Here is a 6,967-nt window from a genome sequence, read left to right on the forward strand (position 1 = left end):
TTATTTTGAAAAAACTTAGTTCGCGTCAACTTTTATCCGTATCCCGGGCTCTTTAAAGAAGAACCTCGGTCAACAAATTTTAGCTAACTTCTAAGTTTTATGACCTGGTTAAGACCAGGAGCTTATTTTGAAAAAACTCAGATCGCGTCAACTTTTATCCGTATCCCGGGCTCTTTAAAGAAGAACCTCGGTCAACAAATTTTAGCTAACTTCTAAGTTTTATGACCTGGTTAAGACCAGGAGCTTATTTTGAAAAAACTCAGATCGCGTCAACTTTTATCCGTATCCCGGGCTCTTTAAAGAAGAACCTCAGTCAAAAAATTTTAGCTAACTTCTAAGTTTTATGACCTGGTTAAGACCAGGAGCTTATTTTGAAAAAACTCAGATCGCGTCAACTTTTATCCGTATCCCGGGCTCTTTAAAGAAGAACCTCGGTCAACAAATTTTAGCTAACTTCTAAGTTTTATGACCTGGTTAAGACCAGGAGCTTATTTTGAAAAAACTAAGATCGCGTCAACTTTTATCCGTATCCCGGGCTCTTTAAAGAAGAACCTCGGTCAACAAATTTTAGCTAACTTCTAAGTTTTATGACCTGGTTAAGACCAGGAGCTTATTTTGAAAAAACTCAGATCGCGTCAACTTTTATCCGTATCCCGGGCTCTTTAAAGAAGAACCTCGGTCAACAAATTTTAGCTAACTTCTAAGTTTTATGACCTGGTTAAGACCAGGATAGGACTTAGTTTGTGATAACTCTTATCCATAGATAAAAATTAACACCTAAGTCGTTAAGGAGACCTGGATATATCCGGGTACCATATGCCCCCCAAGTAACTGGGAAAGGGTCTTTCGTTGTTACTTTAAAATTACCCTTGCAAATAACGAGAAACATTTGATTTTTATTTATACATGGGAGGTGACCTTCTAGGTCTTACACATGTTTATTGATAATATTTCTTTAGGTGGATTGCATTCCAAGTCCGCGGGACCGCCCCTCCACCAAGTCGAGCTAATTTATACGTCCCTTCTTTGATGACTTCGATGACCTGGTATGGTCCTTCCCAGCTTGGTCCCAAAACCCCATCTTTGGGATCTTTCCCGGCCAGGAAAACTCTCCTCAAGACCAAATCGCCGACGCTAAAGGCACGTCTTTTGACCTTAGTGTTGAAGTAGCGAGTGATTTTCTGTTGATAATGGGCGAGCTGGAGTTGTGAATCCTCTCGCCTCTCATCCATCAAGTCTAAGGAGTGGCATAGGAGCTCGTGGTTCTTGTTCTGTTCGTAGGACCGGACCCTGTGCGATAGGACCTTTACCTCCACGGGGAGGACCGCTTCACTTCCAAAGGTTAGGGAGAAAGGAGTGTGACCCGTGGGAGTCCGATGTGAGGTCCTATAGGCCCACAGAACTTGGGGGAGCTGTTCTGGCCAGATCCCCTTTGCCTCATCTAGCCTCTTCTTGAGGCTTGCCTTCAGAGTTTTATTGACAGCTTCGACCTGGCCGTTCGCCTGGGGATAGGCCACGGATGAGAAACTTTTCACAATTCCGTTCTTTTCGCAAAATTCGGTGAACAGGTCGCTGTCAAATTGAGTGCCATTGTCGGAAACGATCTTTTTGGGTAGGCCGAATCGACAAACGATGCTTTTAACCACGAAGTCTAGCACCTTTTTCGATGTTATTGTCGCCAACGGCTCTGCTTCGGCCCACTTTGTGAAGTAGTCAATGGCTACCACGGCGTAACGGACCCCGCCCTTTCCGGTGGGCAGGGCGCCTATTAGATCTATGCCCCAAATGGCGAAGGGCCAGGGAGACGATATCATTTTTAGCCCGGCCGGGGGGGCTCGTGCAACCGCGGCGAACCGCTGACATTTGTCGCACTTTTTTACGTATGAGATCGAGTCTTTGGACAGAGTCGGCCAGTAAAAACCCTGTCGAAGGATCTTCAAGGCCAGGCTTTGCCCCCCAGTGTGATCTCCGCAGAATCCGTCATGAACTTCCTGCAGGATGGCCTTCGCCTCACTTGGAAGAACACACCGGAGGAGAGGTAACGAATGCCCACGTCGGTACAACACCCCCTCGACTAGCGTATATCTCGGAGCTTGATAAAGGACTCGCCGTACGTCGTTGCGCCCTTCGGGTAACTTGCCCTCGACGAGGTACTCAACAATGGGGGTCATCCAGGTCGGCCTGATGTCAATCATCTCAATATCCGCTCAATCTCCGTCTATGCTTGGTTTGTCCAAGAACTCAATTGGCACCAACCCCAGGGTTTCTGCCTCCCCCGAGGTGGCGAGCTTGGCGAGAGCATCCGCATTGGCGTTCTGCTCCCGAGGTATCTGCTCGATCGACCCTTGCCCAAACGTAGACAATTCGGATTTTACCTTAGCCAAATAAGAGGCCATCTTGGGACCCCGCGCCTGATACTCGCCTAAGACCTGATTCACCACGAGCTGGGAGTCGCTGAAGCACTGGACAGAGCTTGCCTTTAGCTCGCTAGCTATCCTAAGTCCGGCTAACAAGGCCTCGTACTCTGCCTCGTTGTTGGACGCCTTGAACCCGAACCTCAGCGCCGAATGGAATCTATGTCCTTCTGGGGATATCAGAATGATTCCGGCCCCGGAGCCGTTCTCGTTAGATGAGCCATCAACGAAGATCCTCCACGATGAGCCTGAGGATGTGAGCTGCTGTGAATCTTCCGATGGGATCTCACGGAATCCCGCGCATTCTGCCACGAAGTCGGCCAAGGCTTGACTTTTTATGGTAGTTCGGGGAGTATAGAAAATCTCGAACTGACTGAGTTCGACCGCCCACTTTAGCAAGCGTCCCGAGGCTTCAGGCTTTTGCAAAACCTGCCTTAGAGGCTGATCGGTCATGACGTGTACAGAGTGGGACTGGAAGTATGGCCTGAGTTTTCGCGAGGCCGTGATTAGGCAGAACGCCAGCTTTTCCATCAACGGGTACCTTGACTCAGCTCCGAGGAGTCTCTTGCTGATGTAATAAACCGGTTTCTGAGCCTGGTCCTCTTCTCGCACCAGAACGGCACTAGCTGCGTCCTCAGTCACGGCCATGTAAAGGAAAAGAGGTTCTCCTACCCTGGGCTTTGATAGCACAGGTGGCTCAGCTAGGTGCGTTTTTAGGTCGAGGAATGCGCCCTCGCACTCTACTGTCCATTCGAACTTCTTGTTTCCGCGGAGCAGGTCGTAGAAAGGCAGGCACTTGTCGGTCGATTTGGAAATGAACCGGTTCAGTGCCGCCACCCTTCCTGTGAGGCCTTGGACATCTTTCCGCGACCTGGGGGATGGAAGCTCGAGCAGTGACCTGATCTTGTCGGGATTTGCCTCGATTCCTCGGGTATTGACTATGAAACCCAAGAACTTCCCCGATGCGACACCGAAAGTGCATTTCTGAGGATTGAGCCTCATGCCATATTCTCGCAGTATGTTAAAACATTCTTCCAGGTCGGCAACGTGGTTGGTGGCAGTCTTTGACTTGACAAGCATATCATCGACGTACACTTCCATGTTCTTCCCGATCTGATCCGCGAACATTCTATTTACCAGCCTATGGTAGGTTGCCCCGGCATTCTTAAGACCGAACGGCATGACCTTATAACAATAGACATTAGTCGGGGTCATAAAGCTGGTATGATCCTGGTCTGCTGGATTCATCGCGATCTGATTGTAGCCCGAGTATGCGTCCATGAAGGACATGAGCTCGTGCCCCGCCGTGGCATCCACCAGTTGATCGATCCTCGGCAACGGAAAGCAATCCTTGGGGCAGGCTTTATTCAGGTCGGAAAAATCAATACAGGTCCGCCACTTGCCATTGGGCTTTGGAACTAACACGGGATTGGCAACCCAAATGGGAAATCTGGCTTCGCGGATAAAGCCACATTTTTTGAGCCGGGCCACTTCTTCTTCAAGGGCCTCGGCTCGGGTTGTCCCTAATAGCCTCTGCTTTTGAGACTTTGCAGGGACGCTTTTGTCTAGGTGGAGCGTGTGCATGATTACGCTCGGACTTATCCCTATCATGTCTTCGTGCGACCATGCGAATACGTCTAGGTTCTTTTTCAGAAACGCGGTCAGATCCGCCTTTCTTCTATCGCAGAGGTTCTTTCCGAGCTTCACCGTCCGTGAAGGATTTTGTTCATCGATGCCTACCTCCTCGAGATCTTCAATAGCTTGGAGCTCGGACCTGTCCTCGCCTACTCGAGGGTCAATGTCCTCGCTTAAGGCGAGCTTTTCGTCTTCGGAAACCCGAGGTTTTTCAATCTCAGGGGCCGCCTTGGGTCCCTGCGATTCCTCTTCATCCTGAATGGCCATCGCCACCTGCCCGGGTTTAGATTTTCCCTTCATGGAAATGCTGTAGCATTCCCTGGCAGCGAGCTGATCGCCCTTGATAGTGCAGACCCCTGTCGAAGTAGGGAACTTCATGGCGAGGTGCCGGACGGATGTGATAGCTTCGAAAGCAACGAGCGTTGGTCGGCCCAAAATTGCATTGTAGGCAGCGGAGCAGTCAATGACTACGAATTCGAGCAGTTTGGACACTGTTCGGGACTCGTCGCCTAGGGTGATCACCAGCTCGATCGTTCCTATCGCTGTTGACCCTTCGCCTGAAAAACCATAAAGCATCATCGAGGTTGCCTTTAGCTCGGAGACGGTCAGACCCATTTTTTCTAAGGTTGAACGGAATAGGAGATTCACCGAGCTCCCATTGTCCACTAACACCCTCCTTACTCTCCGGTTGGCGAGCTGGACTGCTACGACCAAGGGATCGTTATGAGGGAATTGGACATGGCCCGCGTCCTCCTCCGTGAAAGTGACTGGTTGTTTCTCTAATCTTTGTTGTTTTGATTGACGTTGTTCCGGGACGAACTCCCCTCCATTGTGGGCCTTCAACTCATTTATGTACCTCTTCTGGGCGCCTCTGCTCGTGCCAGCCATGTGTGGCCCTCCAGAGATGGTGGAAATCTCTCCCTCGACCACGGGGGGAGGGACGTCCTGATCTACTCGAGGTCCAGGTTGACTGGCTGGGATCTCCGGAGCGGGTCGACCTGTGGGGACCCTGTTCCGCGAGTATTGCGCCAACGGACCTGCTCGGATGAGAGTCTCGATTTCATCTTTGAGGTGCCTGCAGTCGTCGGTATTGTGCCCGACGTCGTTATGAAAACGGCAGAATTTGGAAGCGTCTCTCTTTCCCTTAGGGTGCTTTATTGGCTCCGGTCTTCTCCAGGGGACTCGCGTAGCGTTGGCCAGGAAAATATTCTCTCTGGTTTGGGTGAGCTCGGTATACGCTGTGAACACGGGCTTGAATTTATCCACGGACTTATTCTTCTTTTGACCGTGCTGGACGTTTTCACCATTTCCTTTTCTTTTGCCGCCACCGGGCTGGTTGCTCTGCGTGACGTCGGGAGTCGCTACTACGATCTCTGTTCCCGCCCCAGCGGGCTTCTCGAGGGCCTGGCTGGTCCCCGCGGCTGAAGCTTCAGCTTCCTCCAAGTTTATCCATTCTTGGGCTCTGTTAAGGAATTCACTAACTGAGCTGACCCCCCTCCTTTGAATATCCTTCCACAGATCTCCGCCTACTAGGATCCCAGTCCTCATAGCCATGAGTTTGGAGCTGTCGTCGGCGTCTCTGGCTCGAGCAGCGACATTTGCAAATCTGCTCAAGTAGGCTTTTAGAGTTTCTCCAGGTTGCTGTCTCACGTTAGCTAGGGAGTCGGCCTGGACCCTGGCGGCCTGAGAGGCGCGGAATGCCCTCTTGAAGTCAGCCGAAAAGGTCTTCCAGGAGCTGATTGACTGCCTTTTACTTTGTTTGAACCACTGCCTGGCAGGTCCAGTTAGGGTGGAAGGAAAGATCAAGCAACGAAGCTCTGGCCCGATGTTATGAGCCATCATTAGGGTGTTGAACATCCCTAAGTGGTCAGATGGGTCTCCATCCCCGTTGAACTTTGACAAGTGAGGCATACGAAAGCCAGAAGGGTATGCCGTTGCTGCTATGTTGGGGGCGAAGAGCTCCATCTCATCCCCTGAATCATATTCGTCTTTTTCTTTCTCTGACAGGAGCTTCTTCATCAGCTCCTCCATTTGAGTTAAGCGCTCTAGGGTTTTGTCCTGAGATCCTGGGTTATTCCGGGGCTGTTCAATAGCTCCGGACCCGTTGTACATATTAGGCGGGTTATTGCCCCTCCTATCTGGATATAGGTCATTTGGGGCATTCCCGCCATTACGTACTTCGGATCGGACCCCAACTGAGCGGGCCTGGCTACCATCCCTAACTCGATCCTCTCTGTGAGAGTTGAGGCGATCTCGAAGGTCGCCTCCCTGGGTATTATGGTGACTTTGTGCTGAACTCAGTCGCTGTCGCAGGTCTCCTCCCGAAAGATCACTCCGTGCACTACCGGTCCAGTGACTCCTGCTGGACAGGCTCGACGTGCGTCTTTGGCGGCTCCGACCTGATCCTTCCCCCGGCACCCTGCTGCGCCGGGAAGGCCCGGCCGATGGCGGGTCTCTCCTACTATTTATGTAGGTCGGGATGTCTCGGGCGGGCTGAGGAGACGGGTATCTGATGGGAGAAGGAGGATGCCTGACCGGAGAGGCGATCCTAGTGCCGTCTGGACGGACTAAATTTGGTGGGGGCCTCTCGGCCCTGCCAGCTTGATGGTTTCGCGCTGGGCGATCTGGACGAGGAACTGGACGCTCGTCGGGGACGGGCTGACGTCTCCGGATCTCCTCGGCCCTCCTTTGGGAATTTCCCCTATCTCTTCCGGGTGTCCTCGAGGAAGGCTGAGAGCTAGGGGTTGATGTCCTAACCGAACGGCTGTATCGCTGCGGTTCGGTCTGAGGCATTTCCCTGAAGTTCGCCTCTTGATGGCGTGATGAAGGGGTGGAGTTGGCTGCAGGGAGTCTACCCGAACGGCTATACCTGGATCGATTACTCCGGCGAGACTTAGGAGCCTCGCCTTGCCTCTCTC

Source organism: Humulus lupulus, chromosome 4 (assembly GCF_963169125.1).
Source record: "Humulus lupulus chromosome 4, drHumLupu1.1, whole genome shotgun sequence".
NCBI lineage: Eukaryota > Viridiplantae > Streptophyta > Magnoliopsida > Rosales > Cannabaceae > Humulus > Humulus lupulus.